This window comes from Anomaloglossus baeobatrachus, chromosome 4, assembly GCF_048569485.1.
Source record: "Anomaloglossus baeobatrachus isolate aAnoBae1 chromosome 4, aAnoBae1.hap1, whole genome shotgun sequence".
NCBI classification, from domain to species: Eukaryota; Metazoa; Chordata; class Amphibia; order Anura; family Aromobatidae; genus Anomaloglossus; species Anomaloglossus baeobatrachus.
This window is the reverse complement of record NC_134356.1, coordinates 32,293,199-32,314,776: the sequence shown is the minus strand read 5'-3', so window position 1 is coordinate 32,314,776 and position 21,578 is coordinate 32,293,199. Positions and strand designations below refer to the sequence as shown.

Here is a 21,578-nt window from a genome sequence, read left to right as displayed (position 1 = left end):
GGGTCATCATCTCTCCCTTCCCTAAACAAAGGGTTTCCATCTCCTTTCCTTTCACCGTTCGCTTGACTGTCCCCCATTGACGTCCATTCCGAGTTTAACCCGTCAGAGCGTCTACCTGCTTGTTACGAGTACTGAGCACCCGAGCATGGTAGTGCCCGCTCATCACTAGTTACGAGTACTGAGCACCGAACATGGTAGTGCTCGCTCATCACTAGTTACGAGTACTGAGCACCCGAGCATGGTAGTGCCCGCTCATCACTAGTTACAAGTACTGAGCACCTGAGCATGGTAGTGCCCACTCATCACTAGTTACGAGTACTGAGCACCCGAGCATGGTAGTGCCCGCTCATCACTAGTTACGAGTACTGAGCACCGAACATGGTAGTGCTCGCTCATCACTAGTTACGAGTACTGAGCACCCGAGCATGGTAGTGCCCGCTCATCACTAGTTACAAGTACTGAGCACCTGAGCATGGTAGTGCCCACTCATCACTAGTTACGAGTACAGAGCACCCGAGCATGGTAGTGCCCACTCATCACTAGTTACGAGTACAGAGCACCCGAGCATGGTAGTGCTCACTCATCACTAGTTACGAGTACAGAGCACCCGAGCATGGTAGTGCCCACTCATCACTAGTTACGAGTACAGAGCACCCGAGCATGGTAGTGCTCACTCATCACTAGTTACGAGTACAGAGCACCCGAGCATGGTAGTGCCCACTCATCACTAGTTACGAGTACCGAGCACCCGAGCATGGTAGTGCCCGCTCCTCACTAGCTACGAGTACCGAGCACCCGAGCATGGTAGTGCCCGCTCCTCACTAGCTACGAGTACCGAGCACCCGAGCATGGTAGTGCCCACTCATCACTAGTTACGAGTACTGAGCACCTGAGCATGGTAGTGCCCGCTCATCACTAGTTACGAGTACATAGCACCCGAGCATGGTAGTGCCCACTCATCACTAGTTACGAGTACTGAGCACCTGAGCATGGTAGTGCCCGCTCATCACTAGTTAATACAGAGCACCTAAGCATGGTAGTGCCTGCTCATCACTAGTTACGAGTACTGAGCACCCGAGCATGGTAGTGCCCGCTCATCACTAGTTACGAGTACATAGCACCCGAGCATGGTAGTGCCCACTCATCACTAGTTACGAGTACTGAGCACCTGAGCATGGTAGCGCCCACTCATCACTAGTTACAAGTACTGAGCACCCGAGCATAGTAGTGCCCACTCATCACTAGTTACGAGTACATAGCACCCGAGCATGGTAGTGCCCGCTCATCACTAGTTACGAGTACTGAGCACCTGAGCATGGTAGTGCCCGCTCATCACTAGTTAATACAGAGCACCTAAGCATGGTAGTGCCTGCTCATCACTAGTTATGAGTACCGAGCACCTGAGCATGGTACTGCCCGCTCATCACTAGTTACGAGTACTGAGCACCCGAGCATGGTAGTGCCCGCTCATCACTAGTTACGAGTACTGAGCACCCGAGCATGGTAGTGCCCGCTCATCACTAGTTACGAGTACAGAGCACCCGAGCATGGTAGTGCCCGCTCATCACTAGTTACGAGTACACAGCACCCGAGCATGGTAGTGCCCCCTCATCACTAGTTACTAGTACTGAGCACCTGAGCATGGTAGTGCCCGCTCATCACTAGTTACGAGTACACAGCACCCGAGCATGGTAGTGCCCCCTCATCACTAGTTACGAGTACTGAGCACCCGAGCATGGTAGTGCCCACTCATCACTAGTTACGAGTACTGAGTACCCGAGCATGGTAGTGCCCCCTCATCACTAGTTACTAGTACTGAGCACCTGAGCATGGTAGTGCCCGCTCATCACTAGTTATGAGTACAGAACACCCGAGCATGGTAGTGCCCGCTCATCACTAGTTACGAGTACTGAGTACCCGAGCATGGTAGTGCCCGCTCATCACTAGTTACGAGTACTGAGCACCCGAGCATGGTAGTGCCCCCTCATCACTAGTTACTAGTACTGAGCACCTGAGCATGGTAGTGCCCGCTCATCACTAGTTATGAGTACAGAGCACCCGAGCATGGTAGTGCTCGCTCATCACTAGTTACGAGTACAGAACACCCGAGCATGGTAGTGCCCACTCATCACTAGTTACGAGTATTGAGCACCCGAGCATGGTAGTGCCCGCTCATCACTAGTTACGAGTACTGAGTGATATTGTGTGGCGCCCCTGAGTATATCAGGGTGCCACAGAGCACTGCAATCCTTACTCAGGGTGCAGGGCCTACCCCCCCATGGTTCCAGGTTCTTAAGAAGCCGGTGTCCCTAACATCAGCACAAATCCCAATCACACCTCACATCATGTCCTGTCAGACACACCAGTGGGTTGGTTAAGCGGAATAAGGCCACCCACCTAGGGGTCAGGCAGCATGGTGGGAGGGAAGTGAGTCAGTTCAGTTGAGGAGAGAAGTTGAGTGAGAGCCCATAAAGAGTGAGGAGCTGGAGAGTAGAAGCTCCTGGAGAGCTAGACCGAGGTTGGGTCGCAGACGGTAGTCCGGGACCAAAGGAGTCGGGGACCGGCGGAAGGGTGCGACGGACATAGTCTAAGAGGACTGTCGGCATCAGATATCCAAAAGAACTAACCGATACCGAGAACGACTGGGTACAGGACCCTAGATCAGAGCCAGTTCATCGTCCTAATAATTAACCTTGGAGGGAGAGTCTCTTTATGGACTTCCCTAGGAGCTCAGAGATTGAAGGCGTCAGCACACCGCGGGGGATAGGGCTTTCCAGTAACGCGGCCCACTAAAATCCCAAGTGCCAGCCATCAAGAGCTCAGCTACACTAAAAATATAGTGAGCGGGGCCCCAACAGCTTCAAGCCAAGGGGCCACACAGAGGACTAACTTGTGCATGGAGGCGGCTCCGGATTACCCAGTGACACCGGTGGGAGCGGACACCTGGACGGGCTTCCCCGTAGAGACTGTGGTGCACAGAGGATTTGGTTTATCTTCAGTGTGAGTGTCTGCTTTATAATCCTCAATCCTCATCCTGCACCACGACTACCCACAGTCAGTAACCTGGCTCCTCTGCACCCCCAAACATTTCACCAACAACCTCAGAGGCCTTCCCTACCTGCGGAGAGACTGACACTTTGCTGCTCCCCACCATCTGCCCCGGTACTCCTTCCAGCAGCGGCGGTACTCCCATTACCGCAACCCACAGGTGGTGTCACGAACTTCTCCCCTGTAAATAATCCCCTTTCAAGGATCTGAGTTTCTGCCGAGCCCGGGTCCGGACCCCTCGAGCCACGACCACCCCGGATCCGAGTATCAGGGCATCATTATCACAAACCATAAATTCCGTTTTTTTGGTTATTCAATATTTTTGTCCTTTACTTCAGCTTTTAGTTCTAGAATGATACCGAGAGATGGATGCAGTACTGACACCGTCCAGATGATGGAGCTATTGGCATTCGTAATTCCATGGTGTATGACATTTTCCACAGATTTTGCTGGTCCATGTACTTTCCATAACATAAAAAAAATAAATCATAATTTCTGAGCTCTTGAGCAGTGAAAATTCATTTTATAGATAATTTTATAGATTTATTTTTAAACCTCGTTCACAAAGTGTGAGCCAACTATAGGTATCCCCATATCTATGTGTCAGATACAAGTGCCTGCATTTGGAGTAGTCCTTTAAGTGTCTTCCACAAATGCCCTCTGTAATTGCTTGCCATAGTTTTGCCCGTCGCCTGCATTGCTTGTTATAGTTCCCCCTATGTATTGTGTGGCTGTGGTGCTGCAATATATTGTGTTCCACAGAGTAGTTCGTCTTATATATTATTATTTTTTTTTGCATTTTTCCTCCACAGATCAGATGTAATGTGTGGCTTTTGGTTCCTTTGACGCCTTCAAATCCACACTCCTAAGTGACCTGACTTAACCATTCTGGTGATATCAAAAGGTGGGTTCTCTGGTATCTTCTAAATACTATATAAAATATAACATCACACTATGACTTCTGAGGCTTTACTATCACTGCTTATAACATGTGTAGGAAAAAAAAACTTGGAGGCAGTCCTATCTGTGCCAACATCATTGATAGTGAGAGACAGGGAGTCAGTACTATCTGTGTTTGTATAATTTATAAGGAGAGATGGATAGGCAGTACTATCTGTTCTTACATTATATGGAGAGGGAGGAAGGCAGTACTGTTTGTGTTTACATGAGTTGCAGGAAGAGACAGGGAGGCAGTACCATCTGCATCTACATTATTTATAGTGAGACAAGGATGCAGTACTAGTTATTATTATTATTATTATTATTTATATTGCACCATTGATTTAAAGAGGAGACAAGGAGGCAGTAGTATTTGTGCCTGCATTATTTATAGAGAGAGACAGAAGGGCTATACTATCTGCACATACTTCATTCATAGGTAGCGACAGGAAGGCAGTACTATCTGTGCCTATGTTGTTTATAGGGAGAGTTACAGAGGAAGGACTATATATTCCTAAATACTTTATAGGCAGGCATGAAGTCCTTTCAATGCCTAAATAATTTATAGAGAGAGACAGAGAGTGAGTACTATCTGTGTGTAAATAATTTATATGACGAGACAGGGAGAAAGTACTATCTATGGCTAAATTATTTATGGGGAGAGATAGGGAGGATGTACAAGCTATGTTTCAATAATTTATGGGGAGAGAAAGACAGGAAGTACTATCTATGCCTAAATTGTGTATAGGGAGAGACAGACAGGAAGTACTATCTATGCCAAAATAATTTATAGGGAGATACAAAGAGTAAGTACTATCTGTGTCTGAATAATTTATAGGGAGAGACAGGGAGAAAGTACTGTCTATGCCTAAATAATGTTTAGGGAGATGCAGGGAGAAAGTACTATCTATGCCTAAATTATTTATAGGTAGAGACTGGGAGGAAGTACTATCTAAGCGTCAATAATTTATAGGAAGAGACAGTGAGGAAGTACTACTATCTGTGTCTCAATAATTTCTAGGAAGAGACAGAGAGGATGTACCATCTATGCATAAATAATTTATGAGAAGAGACAGGGAAGTTGTTATCTTTGTCGACTTATAAGGAGATACAATGAGGTAGTTCTATCTGTGCTTGCATCATTTATCGGGAGAGGCAAAAGGACAGCACTGTTTTTTTCTATATCACTTATAGAGAGCCAAAGATGCTGTATTATTTGTGTCTTGAGGTTTTTATAGGAAGAGACAGGGACGTAGCACTATCTGAACTTTTTAAAGCCACATTCTGCAAGGCAATACTGTAACCGTGCACATTATGTACATGAGTTTCTCCCCACAACATTTAGGGTGAAAAACAAAAAGGTGTCCTTACCAAGAGAAACAAGGAGATACGGTAGTAAGATCTGTGTAGACATGATTTACAGGGAAAGACATAGAAGTAGTATTATTAAATAGAGAGGCAAGGAGGTTGTACTGTCTGTGTCAACAACATTTAGATTTTAGAAGCTGAGAGGAGGTTCTATCTTTTGTACACTGAACAAAAATATAAACCCAACACTTTTGTTTTTGCTCCATTTTTTTCATGATTTGAACCCTGAGATCTAAGACTTTTTCTATGGACACAAAAGGTCATTTTCTCTCTATTGTTCATAAATTTGTCTAAATCTGTGTTAGTGAGCTCTTCTCCTTTGCTGAGATAATCAATCCACCTCACAGGTGTGACATATCAAGATGCTGATTAGACAGCACGATTATTGCACAGGTGTGCCTTAAGCTGGCCAGCATGATTATTGCACAGGTGTGCCTTAGGCTGGCCAGTGTTGTGAATACATTTTCCAGTTTGGGGCTCCCTCTTGTGGTCAGTGCTGGCGGTGCAGTTGACTTGTGGAATGAGAGCCACCACACACCTGTAGAGGACTGGCATTCAGGCCTTTCAGATTGGGACTATATAACGGAGTAGTTTTCTATTCTTACTTGCCGGTATCTATGGTCTCCTGTGTGTTAAGGACATTCTTAAACCAGCCCTTTTCTCTACCAGAACTCATCTCAGATGAGTGGTCTTTGTACCTCTGTTTATTGTTTCCACTTTCTTGGTGTTTTTTCTATTTTGATACTAATGCTTGATTCCTATTTTCCCTGTGTGGAGTTCCTGGTAGAATTGGATCATTCCCTGCTGGGAGTGTCTGTATATTTAGCTCCATGATTCTGTAATGTATTGTGTTTTGTCATTCTTGGTATTAAATTCAGTCCCTCATCTATATTAGTGTTTTTGGATCCCAGTAACATCAGAGTACTGATATAGTGGGGGAGAGGCCGTGTGGTCTCAGGGTTTTTCCATGTCAGGCGTGCTGAGATTTTTTTAGGGTTTTTACGGCTGCAGACAGTACTCTTTCCTATCCTTTCCTATAAAGATAGTTTGGGCCTCATCTTTGCAGAATCTGTTTTCTGGCATTGTATTGTATTTTCCTATATCACCGTAGTCTTTACATGTGGGGGGCTGTCTATGTCTTTGGGGATTGCTCCGAGGTAGATTAGCTTTTCTTATATTTCTATCTGTAAGAATATTTAGTTCTACGGCTGTGTCAAGATGACTAGATCATTGTAGGCTCATCCCACGGCTACTTCTAGTTGTGTGTCAGGATTAGGTCTGCAGTCCGTTAAGGTTCCAGCCACATTTTTGATCCTCCTCGGTCCCTGAATCATAACAAGCCAGCATGATTATTGCACAGGTGTGCCTTAAGCTGGCCAGCATGATTATTGCACAGGTGCACCTTAGGCCGGCCAGCATGATTATTGATCCACATCCAGCATCTTCACCTTCCAAGATCGTCTGAGACTAGGCACCCGGATAGCGGCTGCAACAATCCGTGCAAAACAAAAACATTTCTGACCAAACCTTCTCCTGTCCCCACTCATCACCATAGATGGTTCTGCACCTATGCGCCGAGCAGGATACCTGTTCCTGGCTGACCCTAAACTTGGCCCTAGATAACGAACAGATGGGATAAGCGCTTAGTCAATCCCACTAAGCTCTAAAGTAGACATAGAGATAACAAACAGCAAGAAGTAAACCTATAACATGTCAAAGAAGACTCAGCGAAAGGAGCAGCAACAAACAACAATGTTTCTTCGGATGAATACAAGCTGACTGCTTGCATCAAAGGCCTGTATAGGAATTTAACTCTATTACTAGCAAACACCAATGGGAAAAATGGGTATTTAAGGATACAAGGGGAAGGGATGATGGTGAGAATATCTGCAGGGTCCTAAAAGGAAAGGGATTATCCCCAAATAGAGAAGATATGGATACCATTTACACGACAGCAGGAAGAATAGAATGTCATGGAGCATTTGTGTAGTCAAACACTGCGACCTTATACAGACGGACACCACATGACTGTCTGTCAACTCTGACACACCCGTGACGGGTAGTCACACCAAATACTGCCTGGTTTTCTGACCCCCCCTTAGACCACCCAATATTGTAAACCTGCACATTTTACAGTGGACTTTTATTGTGGCCAGCTTAAGGCACACCTCTGCAATAATCATGCTGGCCAGCCTAAGGCACACCTGTGCAATAATCATGCTGGCCAACCTAAGGCACACCTGTGCAATAATCATGCTGGCCAACCTAAGGCACACCTGTGCAATAATAATGCTGTATAAACAGTTGATATGCCTCACCTGTGAGGTGGATGGATTATCTCTGCACAGGAGGAGTGATTGCATTTATATTTTTGTTCAGTGTATATCAGCATGATTACTTACAGCAAGATGGAATTGCAGCTGTATATTGCTCAGGGCAAAAAACTACTACTACTCCAGCAGGATACAGCTAAACCTCCACTAGGTGGAGGCAACACAGGTGCAGGGGGAGCCATTCACACTTACTTCCAAATATGGAGGAGGTGATGGCTGGATGGTAAAACTGCACACTAGTGGCTTGCATAGAGCACTGTTCACACTAGCAGATGCACAGTCACAAACCCGCAGCCTATTAGGTGACGCCCATACTATTAGATCAGGCAGGCTGCCAAGCCGTACCCCCACTGCGCGCTACGTAGGGACAGAAACTCTAATAGCAAGGCCTAACAAAAAGGGGCCTGGCTGTATCCTGTACAAAAAAAAATATATGAAGTTTTTTGTTAGCGTTATGGCCATAAGACGTAAGCCTACAACCCTCGTCACGGGAACCTCATGCTTGTAGGTCCCTACACTATATATAATATAAAAAAGCAAAAAAGAAAGATTATCATTACTTACAGCAAGATGGAATTGCAGCTGTATATTGCTCAGGCCATAAAAGCCCGCCTGATCTAATAGTATGGGCGTCACCTAATAGGCTGCGGGTTTGTGACTGTGCGTCTGCTAGTGTGAACAGTGCTCTAAGGCTATGTGTCCACGGGAGAATGTAGCTGCGGATTTTTCTGCATCAAAATCCGCAGCTTTCCCGCAAAATCCGCACCTTTTCAAAGGTGCGGATTTACCGCGGAATTGCCGCGGATTTGATGCGGATTTTGGTGCAGATTTTTTTTTTTCCCAATTTTAAAGCCAAAATCCGGATGAAAATCCGCAACAATAATTGACATGTTGCAGATTTTTCCGGACCAAAATCCGCACGATATCCGCTGCGGAAAAATCCGCAGCGTGGGCACAGCATTTCCCAAATGCCATAGAAATGACTGGGAAGTGCCGCTGCTGCAGATTTTCGGGAAATCCGCGGCTTTTCCGCGAGAAATCCGCGGCAAAATCCGCGCATTTTCCGCAGCGTGGGCACATAGCCTATGCAAGCCACTAGTGTGCAGTTTTACCATCCAGCCATCACCTCCTCCATATTTGGAAGTAGCACCTGTGTTGCCTCCACCTAGTGGGGGTTTAGCTGTATCCTGCTGGAGTAGTAGTAGTTTTTTGGCCTGAGCAGTATATCAGCATGATCATCATTTTTACTGCAATAAGCAGATAGTGTGTCTGTGTCACTTCCCAAAACAGGCGCGGGGCAGTATTATCTGTGCCCCCATCATTGACAAGGAGACAGTGGTATCCATACCTTTATCACTCTGGGGGGAAGAAACTAGTAGGAAGTGCAGTGTAAGTCAACACTATATAAATATTCATTTACCCAATCACTATGGATGAGCACGGTCACATAGTTTAGTGAACATTCTTATAGTCACATCATGATGTTCTGCAGCAGCTGAGGTGTGTAAAATATAGCTCTATGGCAGCTGTGTTAGGTGTGTTATGAGGTTCTGCAGCAGCTGAGATGTGTATAATGATGCTCTGCAGCAGCTGAGGTGTATTATGAGGTTCTGCAGCAGCTGAGATGTGTATAATGATGCTCTGCAGCAGCTGAGGTGTGTATAATGATGCTCTGCAGCAGCTGAGGTGTGTATTATGATGTTCCACAGCATCTGAGGTTTATTATGATGTTTCTGCAGCTGCAAAGATGTGTATTATAAGGCTCTGCAACAGCTGAATCATGTTTTATGAGGTTCTGCAGCAGCTTGAGCTGTGTATTATAATGTTTTGCAGTAGGTGAACTGCATTATGATGCTCGACAGCAGCTGAGACCTATATTCTAATGTTCTGCAGCAACTATGGTGTATTATGAGGTTCTGCAGCAGCTGTGGTATGTATTATGAGGTACTAGTAGAAGAAAGAAAAATCCAGCTTCCGGAGTAGTAGTAAAACTGATGCAATTTTATTAGAGGACGTAAAAATTAATGCGATGACAAAAATGGGGAGCCCATATGCGGCGTAAGGCTACGCGTTTCGAACGCTGCCTGCATTCTTTGTCAAGGCTTGACAAAGAACGCAGGCAGCGTTCGAAACGCGTAGCCTTACGCCGCATATGGGCTCCCCATTTTTGTCATCGCATTAATTTTTACGTCCTCTAATAAAATTGCATCAGTTTTACTACTACTCCGGAAGCTGGATTTTTCTTTCTTCTACTGGATTCTTGCACTGTCAGAGTGTTATCCCTGCATGCCGGACTTTGCCCCAGTTGAGCTGGATCACTTGTTTTCCTTCATTATGAGGTACTGCAGCAGCTGAGGTGTGTATTATGAGGTTCTGCAGCAGCTGAGGTGTGTATTATGAGGTACTGCAGCAGCTGAGGTGTGTATTATGAGGTTCTGCAGCCGTTGAAGTGTATTATGACGTTCTACAGCAGCTTAGGGGTATATTATGAGGTTCTGCAGCAGCTATTGTGTATTATGAGGTACTGCAGCAGCTTAAAGGGGTTTTCCCAAGAGAAAAGGCACTTTTACAGTTAATTTTAATCAATAAAGGGATAATATATGCAGGGCAGAGCGTCTCGTCCCCGTATACCTCTAATGGCCTTTCTCCCTATGCTGTACATGTCTGGGTGCCTCCATTGTTGTGTACAGTCATACATGGTGGAATATGCTGTATACGTCTGGATGGCCTCCATTGCTGTGTACAGTCATACATGGTGGAATATGCTGTACACGTCTGGATGGCCTCCATTGCTGCGTACAGTCATACATGGTGGAATATGCTGTACACGTCTGGATGGCCTCCATTGCTGTGTACAGTCATACATGGTGGAATATGCTGTACACGTCTGGATGGCCTCCATTGCTGTGTACAGTCATACATTGTGGAATATGCTGTACACGTCTGGATGGCCTCCATTGCTGTGTACAGTCATACATGGTGGAATATGCTGTATACGTCTGGATGGCCTCCATTGCTGTGTACAGTCATACATTGTGGAATATGCTGTACACGTCTGGATGGCCTCCATTGTTGTGTACAGTCATACATGGTGGAATATGCTGTATACGTCTGGATGGCCTCCATTGCTGCGTACAGTCATACATGGTGGAATATGCTGTACACGTCTGGTGCCTCCATTGCTGTGTACAGTCATACATTGTGGAATATGCTGTACACATCTGGATGGCCTCCATTGCTGTGTACAGTCATACATGGTGGAAGATGCTGTACACGTCTGGATGGCCTCCATTGCTGTGTACAGTCATACATGGTGGAATATGCTGTACACGTCTGGATGGCCTCCATTGCTGCGTACAGTCATACATGGTGGAATATGCTGTACACGTCTGGATGGCCTCCATTGCTGTGTACAGTCATACATGGTGGAATATGCTGTACACGTCTGGGTGCCTCCATTGCTGTGTACAGTCATACATTGTGGAATATGCTGTACACGTCTGGATGGCCTCCATTGCTGTGTACAGTCATACATGGTGGAAGATGCTGTACACGTCTTGATGGCCTCCATTGCTGTGTACAGTCATACATGGTGGAATATGCTGTACACGTCTGGGTGGCCTCCATTGCTGTGTACAGTCATACATGGTGGAATATGCTGTACACGTCTGGGTGGCCTCCATTGCTGTGTACAGTCATACATGGTGGCATATGCCGTGGCTTCGCTGACAGTACAGGCCTCGCACGTCTCTGGGTGTGTCGCACGTACGCCAGGCCTTCACCTCACACATCCACCGTTTCCTCCTTCAGTTCAACAACTTTGCCCTTTGATCTCCGCTCTTCTCACATCTTCCTTGATCTTCAAGAAAGACTGAACTGAGAGGAGGCGTCCATGTTACTCATAGCAACCAGAGGGAGCTTTCATTATCTAGGCCGCACTGGTAAAATGAGCATCCTCTTACTTGTTGCTATGGGCAACTCTAGTTTGTGATATCAAGTGTGCCCCCAAAAGATTGCTATACAGAAAGTCCCTACAAAAATAGTGCCAACCAAACAACCTCCATAACAGTGTCACCCAGGGATCCTCCATAACAGTGTCAACAAAAAGTCTCCATAACAATGTCACCCAGTGATCCTCCCTAAGCCTGTCAACCAAAAGCCTCCATAGCAGTGTCACCTAGAGATCCTCAATAACAGTGTCAACCAAAAGTCTCCATAACAATGTCACCCAGTGATCCTCCCTAAGCCTGTCAACCAAAAGCCTCCATAGCAGTGTCACCTAGAGATCCTCAATAACAGTGTCAACCAAAAGTCTCCATAACAATGTCACCCAGTGATCCTCCCTAAGCCTGTCAACCAAAAGCCTCCATAGCAGTGTCACCTAGAGATCCTCAATAACAGTGTCAACCAAAAGTCTCCATAACAATGTCACCCAGTGATCCTCCCTAAGCCTGTCAACCAAAAGCCTCCATAGCAGTGTCACCTAGAGATCCTCAATAACAGTGTCAACCAAAAGTCTCCATAACAGTGTCACCCAGAGACCCTCCATAGCAATGTCACCCAGAGATTCTCCATAACACTGTCACCCAGAGATCCTCCATAACTGTGTCAACAAAAAACCTCCATAACAGTGTCACCCAAAAGTCTCCATAACAGTGTCACATAGAGATTCTCCATAAGGGTGTCAACCAAAAGCCTCCATAATAGTGTCACCTAGAGATCCTCCATAACAGTGTCAACCAAAAGCCCAAATTATTGCACAGGTGTGCCTTAGGCTAGCCAGCATGATTTTTTACATAGGTGTGCCTTAGGCTGGCCAGCATTATTATTGCACAGGTGTGCCTTAGGCTAGCCAGCATGAAGCCAGCATGATTATTGCACAGGTGTGCCTTAGGCTGTCCAACATGATTATTGCACAGGTGTGCCTTAGGCTGGCCAGCATTATTATTGCACAGGTGTGCCTTAGGCTGGCCAGCATGATTGTTGCACAGGTGTGCCTTAGGCTGGCCAGGATGATTATTACACAGGTGTGCCTTAGGAGTACTTTGCACGTTGCGACATCGCTACTGCGATATCGTCGGGGTCAAATCGAAAGTGACGCACATCCGGCGCCGGTAACAACGTCACAACGTGTAAAGCCTAGATGCGGCGATAAACTATCGCAAAAGCGTTGTAAATTGGCGATCTGTGTAGCGTCAGTCATTTTTATAATGTCGGGTCGACTGCTGTTATGATGTTGTTCCTGGTTCCTGCAGCAGCACACATCGCTGTGTGTGACGCCGAAGGAGCGAGGAACATCTCCTTACCTGCCTCCACCGGCAATGCGGAAGGAAGGAGGTGGGTGGGATGTTTATGTCCCGCTCATCTCCGCCCCTCTTCTTCTATTGGCCTTCTGCCGTGTGATGTTGCTGTGACGCCGCACGACCCGTCACCCCCTAGGAAGGAGGCGGGTCGCCGGCCAGAGCGACGTCGCAGGACAGGTAAGTGCGTGTGAAGCTGCCATAGTGATAATGTTCGCTACGGCAGCTGTCACAAGATATCGCATGTGCGATGGGGGCGGGGACTATCGCGCTCGGCATCGCTAGCATCGGCTAGCGATGTTGCAGCGTGCAAAGTTCTCCTTAGGCTGGCCAGCATTATTATTGCACAGGTGTGCCTTAGGCTGGCCAGCATGATCATTGCATAGGTGTGCCTTAGGCTGGCCACAATAAAAGGCCACTCTAAAATGTGCAGTTTTACAGTAATGGTGGGGTCCACGTGGTCAGAAAACCAGTTAGTATCTGTGTGACCACCATTTGCCTCCCATCATCATTCGCATAGGGTTGATCAGATTGGTGACCTGTGGATCGTTGCTCCACTCCTTTGTGTGAGGTTGCTGGATATTGGCAGGAATGTGAACACGCTCTTGTATTCCCCGATCCAGAGCCCCAAACTGCTCAATTGGTGACATGTCCGGTGAGTATGCGGCCATGTAAGAACTGGGATGTTTTCAGCGTCCAGGCATCCAGATCCTTGCACCATGGGGCCGCGCATTATCAGCATCAACATGGAGTGATGGTCGTGGATGAGGCGCAACAATGGCCTCAGGATCTTCTCACTGTATCTCTGTGCATTCACTATGGCATCAATACAATGCACCTGCGTTCACTGTCCATAACATACGTCTGCCCATACCATAACCCACCGCCGCCCGGGGCCACGCCATTCACAACGTGACCTCCGCAAACAGCTCACCCACACGACGCCATACACACAGTCCGCCATCTGCCCTGTGCAGGGAAAACCGAGCTTCATCCATGAAGAGAACATCTCCAACCTGCCAGACGCCATCGAATGTGAGCATTCACCCACTCAAGTCAGTTATGACGACGCTCTGCGGTCAGGTGGAGACCCCCGATGAGGACGACGCTCTGCAGTCAGGTGGAGACCCCGATGAGGACGACGCTCTACAGTCAGGTGGAGACCCCCGATGAGGACGACGCTCTGCAGTCAGGTGGAGACCCCCGATGAGGACGACGCTCTGCAGTCAGGTGGAAACCTCCGATGAGGACGACGCTCTGCAGTCAGGTGGAGACCCCCGATGAGGACGACGCTCTGCAGTCAGGTGGAGACCCCCGATGAGGACGACGCTCTGCAGTCAGGTGGAGACCCCCGATGAGGACCACGCTCTGCAGTCAGGTGGAAACCTTCGATGAGGACGACGCTCTGCAGTCAGGTGGAAACCTCCGATGGGGACGACGCTCTGCAGTCAGGTGGAAACCCCTGATGAGGACGACGCTCTGCAGTCAGGTGGAGACCCCCGATGAAGATGACGCTCTGCAGTCAGGTGGAGGACCCCTGATGAGGACGACGCTCTGCAGTCAGGTGGAAACCTCCGATGAGGACGACGCTCTACAGTCAGGTGGAGACCCCCGATGAGGACGACCCTCTGCGGTCAGGTGGAAACCGCCGATGAGGACGACGCTCTACAGTCAGGTGGAGACCCCCGATGAGGACGACGCTCTGCAGTCAGGTGGAGACCCCCGATGAAGATGACGCTCTGCAGTCAGGTGGAGACCCCCGATGAAGATGACGCTCTGCAGTCAGGTGGAGGACCCCTGATGAGGACGACGCTCTGCAGTCAGGTGGAGACCCCCGATGAGGACGACGCTCTGCAGTCAGGTGGAGACCCCCGATGAAGATGACGCTCTGCAGTCAGGTGGAGGACCCCTGATGAGGACGACGCTCTGCAGTCAGGTGGAAACCTCCGATGAGGACGACGCTCTACAGTCAGGTGGAGACCCCCGATGAGGACGACCCTGTGCGGTCAGGTGGAAACCGCCGATGAGGACGACGCTCTACAGTCAGGTGGAGACCCCCGATGAGGACGACGCTCTGCAGTCAGGTGGAGACCCCCGATGAAGATGACGCTCTGCAGTCAGGTGGAGACCCCCGATGAAGATGACGCTCTGCAGTCAGGTGGAGGACCCCTGATGAGGACGACGCTCTGCAGTCAGGTGGAGACCCCCGATGAGGACGACGCTCTGCAGTCAGGTGGAGACCCCCGATGAGGACGACGCTCTGCAGTCAGGTGGAGACCCCCGATGAGGACGACGCTCTGCAGTCAGGTGGAGACCCCCGATGAGGACCACGCTCTGCAGTCAGGTGGAAACCTCCGATGAGGACGACGCTCTACAGTCAGGTGGAAACCTCCGATGAGGACGACGCTCTGCAGTCAGGTGGAAACCCCCGATGAGGACGACGCTCTGCAGTCAGGTGGAGACCCCCGATGAAGATGACGCTCTGCAGTCAGGTGGAGGACCCCTGATGAGGACGACGCTCTGCAGTCAGGTGGAAACCTCCGATGAGGACGACGCTCTACAGTCAGGTGGAGACCCCCGATGAGGACGACCCTCTGCGGTCAGGTGGAAACCGCCGATGAGGACGACGCTCTACAGTCAGGTGGAGACCCCCGATGAGGACGACGCTCTGCAGTCAGGTGGAAACCCCCGATGAAGATGACGCTCTGCAGTCAGGTGGAGACCCCCGATGAAGATGACGCTCTGCAGTCAGGTGGAGGACCCCTGATGAGGACGACGCTCTGCAGTCAGGTGGAGACCCCCGATGAGGACGACGCTCTGCAGTCAGGTGGAGACCCCCGATGAAGATGACGCTCTGCAGTCAGGTGGAGGACCCCTGATGAGGACGACGCTCTGCAGTCAGGTGGAAACCTCCGATGAGGACGACGCTCTACAGTCAGGTGGAGACCCCCGATGAGGACGACCCTCTGCGGTCAGGTGGAAACCGCCGATGAGGACGACGCTCTACAGTCAGGTGGAGACCCCCGATGAGGACGACGCTCTGCAGTCAGGTGGAGACCCCCGATGAAGATGACGCTCTGCAGTCAGGTGGAGACCCCCGATGAAGATGACGCTCTGCAGTCAGGTGGAGGACCCTTGATGAGGACGACGCTCTGCAGTCAGGTGGAGACCCCCGATGAGGACGACGCTCTGCAGTCAGGTGGAGACCCCCGATGAGGACCACGCTCTGCAGTCAGGTGGAAACCTCCGATGAGGACGACGCTCTACAGTCAGGTGGAGACCCCCGATGAGGACCACGCTCTGCAGTCAGGTGGAAACCTCCGATGAGGACGACGCTCTACAGTCAGGTGGAAACCTCCGATGAGGACGACGCTCTGCAGTCAGGTGGAAACCTCCGATGAGGACGACGCTCTACAGTCAGGTGGAGACCCCCGATGAGGACGACGCTCTGCAGTCAGGTGGAGACCCCCGATGAGGACGACGCTCTGCAGTCAGGTGGAGACCCCCGATGAGGACGACGCTCTACAGTCAGGTGGAGACCCCCGATGAGGACGACGCTCTGCAGTCAGGTGGAGACCCCCGATGAGGACGACGCTCTGCAGTCACGTGGAGACCCCCGATGAAGATGACGCTCTGCAGTCAGGTGGAGGACCACTGATGAGGACGACGCTCTGCAGTCAGGTGGAGACCCCCGATGAGGACGACGCTCTGCAGTCAGGTGGAAACCTCCGATGAGGACGACGCTCTACAGTCAGGTGGAGACCCCCGATGAGGACCACGCTCTGCAGTCAGGTGGAGACCTCCGATGAGGACGACGCTCTGCAGTCAGGTGGAAACCTCCGATGAGGACGACGCTCTGCAGTCAGGTGGAGACCCCCGATGAGGACGACGCTCTACAGTCAGGTGGAAACCTCCGATGAGGACGACGCTCTGCAGTCAGGTGGAGACCCCCGATGAGGATGACGCTCTACAGTCAGGTGGAGACCCCCGATGAGGACGACGCTCTACAGTCAGGTGGAGACCCCCGATGAGGACGACGCTCTACAGTCAGGTGGAGACCCCCGATGAGGACGACACTCTGCAGTCAGGTGGAGACCCCCGATGAGGACGACGCTCTGCAGTCAGGTGGAGACCCCCGATGAAGATGACGTTCTGCAGTCAGGTGGAGGACCCCTGATGAGGACGACGCTCTGCAGTCAGGTGGAGACCCCCGATGAGGACGACGCTCTGCAGTCAGGTGGAGACCCCCGATGAGGACCACGCTCTGCAGTCAGGTGGAAACCTCCGATGAGGACGACGCTCTGCAGTCAGGTGGAGATCCCCGATGAGGACGACGCTCTGCAGTCAGGTGGAGACCCCCGATGAGGACCACGCTCTGCAGTCAGGTGAAAACCTCCGATGAGGACGACGCTCTGCAGTCAGGTGGAGACCCCCGATGAGGACCACGCTCTGCAGTCAGGTGGAAACCTCCGATGAGGACGACGCTCTACAGTCAGGTGGAGACCCCCGATGAAGATGACGCTCTGCAGTCAGGTGGAGACCCCCGATGAGGACGACGCTCTGCAGTCAGGTGGAGACCCCCGATGAGGACGACGCTCTGCAGTCAGGTGGAGACCCCCGATGAGGACGACGCTCTGCAGTCAGGTGGAGACCCCCGATGGGGACGACGCTCTGCAGTCAAGTGGAGACCCCCGATGAGGACGACGCTTTGCAGTCAGGTGGAGACCCCCGATGAGGACGACGCTCTGCAGTCAGGTGGAGACCCCCGATGAGGATGACGAGCAGCAGAGGAGCTTCCCTAAGATGGTGACAGTTTGTGCAGAAATTCTTTGGTTTTGCACCGATTGTTGCAGCCGCTGTCCGGGGGGCCGGTCACAGACGATCTTGGAGGTGAAGATGTTGGATGTGGAGGTCCCGGGCTGGTGGGATTACACGTTGTCTGCGGTTGGATCTTCTGCCAAATTCTCTGATACACCTTTCGAGACGACTTATGGTAGAGAAATGAACATTCAATTCACAGAGAACAGCTCTGGTGACATTCCTGCAGTCAGCATGACAAGTGCACGCTCCCTCAAAAATCGCTACATCCGTGGCATTGTGCGCTGTGATAAAACTGAACATTTTAGAGTGGCGTTTTATTGTGGTCAGCCTAAGGCACACCTATGTAATAATCATGCCGGCCAGCCTAAGGCACACCTGTGCAATAATCATGCTGGCCAGCCTAAGGCACACCTGTGCAATAATCATGCTGGCCAGCCTAAGGCACACCTGTGCAATAATCATGCTGGCCAGCCTAAGGCACACCTGTGCAATAATCATGCTGGCCAGCCTAAAGCACAGCTGTGCAATAATCATGCTGGCCAGCCTAAGGCACACCTGTGCAATAATTATGCTGGCCAGCCTAAGGTACACCTATGCAATAATCATGCTGGCCAGCCTAAGGCACAGCTGCAATAATGCTTTCCAGCCTAAGGCACACCTGTGTAATAATCATGCTGGCCAGCACAGCTGTGCAATAATAATGCTGGCTAATCAGCATCTTGATATGCCGCACCTGTGAGGTGGATGGATTATCTTGGCAAAACAGAAGCGCTCACTAACACAGATTTAGACAAATTTGTGAACAATATTTGACAAAAAAAAGGCCTTTTGTAACAGTACCACCAGGGAGTGTCATTATTAATATCAACCATAGTGTCACCATAACAGTACCAACCAGATCGTCCTATATGTAGCAATGCAGAAAAAAAAATCACCCCATAACAGTGTCACCCAGAATGTCCTATAGATAAAGACAAAACAAAAATTACTCCATAATAAGACCCAATAATAAATAGTGATGAAACAAGAGTTACCCCATAACAGAGCCAGTAAGAGTCTCCTATAATTAATGACGAAAAAAAGCTATTCCCCATCAGCGCCACCTAGAGTGCTCTATAAATTGTGAAACGTGAGCTGCCCCATAACAGTGACAATCAGGCTCATATAAATAATTACACCCAGAAAGCCCTATGAAAAGCAATGAAAAAAACAATTACCCCATAACAGTAGCAACCAGAGTCAATAATTAATGAAAAAGTTACCCCATAACATTGTCACCCACAGTGTCCTATGCCAAAAGTCCCAAATTAGCGTGACTGTTTTATTTTTTGGGAAATAGTCCTGGTAAATGTAATGGAATATCTGTATAATATTTGGCTGCTTCCTTACAACAATCTGACTTCCTGCAGTCGCCACTAGAGGGAGCTCACTGCATATTATATTCAATGTATAACCACTATGCTGTAAGCTCCACCTAGTGGTGACTGCAGGGAGACAAAATGTTTTGTCTTACCTAGGCAGGAGATATGGAACTTTGTATCACAAAAACAGAGCTGCGATCGCAAAAAAGAAATATTAAAGGAATGATGTCAACAGAAAACATCCTATTGTTTAAATCTGATTTTTTTGTGTTACATGTATTTTCTTAAACTTTTTAGTATTTCTTTTAACTTTATAACCTAATCCGTATTAAAAAAAAAAAAAATTGTAATCTTGCAATTTTATCACTGGCCACTAGACTACTGGTGCTTTTTTTTTAGATTCAAACTTCCTGTCATTTAATGAAGAGTTTTCAACAGGTTCTTTATCAGCAGAGACATGATTATAATGACACCTCTATACACAACTAATAACACAGTATCCAGCAATCACAACAGGTGATGTCACAGCTCACCTCCTCCCCCTCCTCTTGTAGAATGACTGATAACACCTCTATGTACAGTAGATAACACAGGATCTACCATTCACAGTAGATGATGCCATAGCTCACCTCCTCTTCTTTCTGTACAATGACTAACAGCCCTATAGACCATAGATAGCAATGGATTCACCAGAAAGAATAGTTGATGTCACAGCTCACCTCCTCCTCTTGTACACTGACTGATAACACCTCTATAAACAGTAGATAACACGAGTCATCATTCATAGTAGGTGATGTCACAACTCACCTCTTGCTGTATAATGACTGACTACACCTCTACATACAGTAGATAAGAGGATTCACCATTCACAATAGGTGTTGTCACAGCTTACCTCCTCCCTCACCTGTACAATGACTGATAACATCTCTATATACAGTGGATAACACAGGATCCACTCTTCACAATAGGTGATGTCACAGCTCACCTCCTCCCCCTCCTGTATAATGACTGAGAGCATCTCTATTAACAGTAGATAACACGTGATTCATCATTTTTAGTAGGTGATGTCACAGCTCACCTCCTGCTGTTTAATCACTGATTACATCTCTATATAAAGTAAATAGGATTCACCATTCAAAATAGGTGATGTCACAATGTCTGATAACACCTCTATATACAGTAGATAACACAGGATCCACCATTCCCAATAGGTTATATCACAGCTCGCCTCCCCCTATACAATGACTGATAACACCTCAATATTCGAATGATAACACAGGATCCACCTTTCCCAATATTTGATGTCACAGCTCACCCCCTCCTACCCCTGTACAATGACTGATAACACCTCTATATACAGTAGATAACATAGGATCCACTGTTCACAATAGATATCACAGCTCACCTCCTCCTATACAATGGATGATAACACCTCTATATACAGTAGATAACACAGGATTCACTGTTCGCAATAGGTGATGTCACAGCTCACCTCCTCCTGTACAATGACTGACAACACCTCTATATACAGTAGATAACACAGGACACCATTCACAATAGATGATATCACAGCTCACCTCCTTCTCCTGTAAAATTACTGATAACTTCTATATACAGTAGATACACAGGATCCACCATTCACAATCGGTGATATCACAGCTCACCTCCCCCTCCTGTACAATGATTGATAACTCCTCAATATACAGTAGATAACACAGGATCCACCATTTACAATAGGTGATATCACAGCTCACCTCTTCCTCCTGTACAATGATTGATAACACTTCTATATACAGTGGATAACCCAGGATCCACCATTCACAGTAGATATCACAGCTCACCTCCTCCTCCTCCTGTACAATGATTGATAACTCCTCTATATACAGTAGATAACACAAGATCCACCATTCACAATAGATTATATCACAGCTCACCTCCTCCTCCTGTACAATGACCTCTGCACATGCTCATTAGATGCTTCAGTTCATTGCTGCTAATGTGCATGTGTTAATCCTTAAGCCCCAGTGGCCGGGGTAGGAATTGCAGGAGTATTAATATTTCTTTTTAATAGAGATTGTGATGTGGAAAAAAAAATACATTTAATACAAAAATTTGATTTACACAATAGATCATTTTCTGATGAAACCTCCTTTTTAAGGAAACACCAAATTCTAAATCTATTAAGAAAAAAATGTCTTAAAGGGTAAACAATCAGAGAATGTCAGAAGAAGACGTCTGAAGGATTTCTAAGGTATTTGCTCTTCTGGGATGGAAGAGGTTAAGTAAATGTGTTCTCCATTGAGATGTAAATTGTGGGGCTGCAGTACAGAATACGGAGGACTTTCCCCCGGCCCCTCGCCCCTCGTCCCTCGCCCCTCGTCCCTCGCCCCTGGTCCCTCGCCCCCGGC

At 48.4% G+C, this 21,578-nt stretch overlaps 1 protein-coding gene across 4 annotated transcripts in view; it reads left to right on the top strand.

The window, feature by feature from the left end:
• ARHGAP8 (Rho GTPase activating protein 8) overlaps nucleotides 1-21,578 on the top strand; it is a 213,396-nt gene that overhangs the window by 37,796 nt on the left and 154,022 nt on the right. For 3 of the 4 annotated variants that reach the window (XM_075344216.1, XM_075344213.1, XM_075344214.1), the window contains exon 2: nucleotides 3,861-3,952. The gene's annotated coding sequence lies outside the window, so the exon portion shown is untranslated. Of the gene's footprint in view, nucleotides 1-3,860; nucleotides 3,953-21,571 lie in introns of those variants that run through there. The other variant, XM_075344217.1, reaches the window with a different exon arrangement.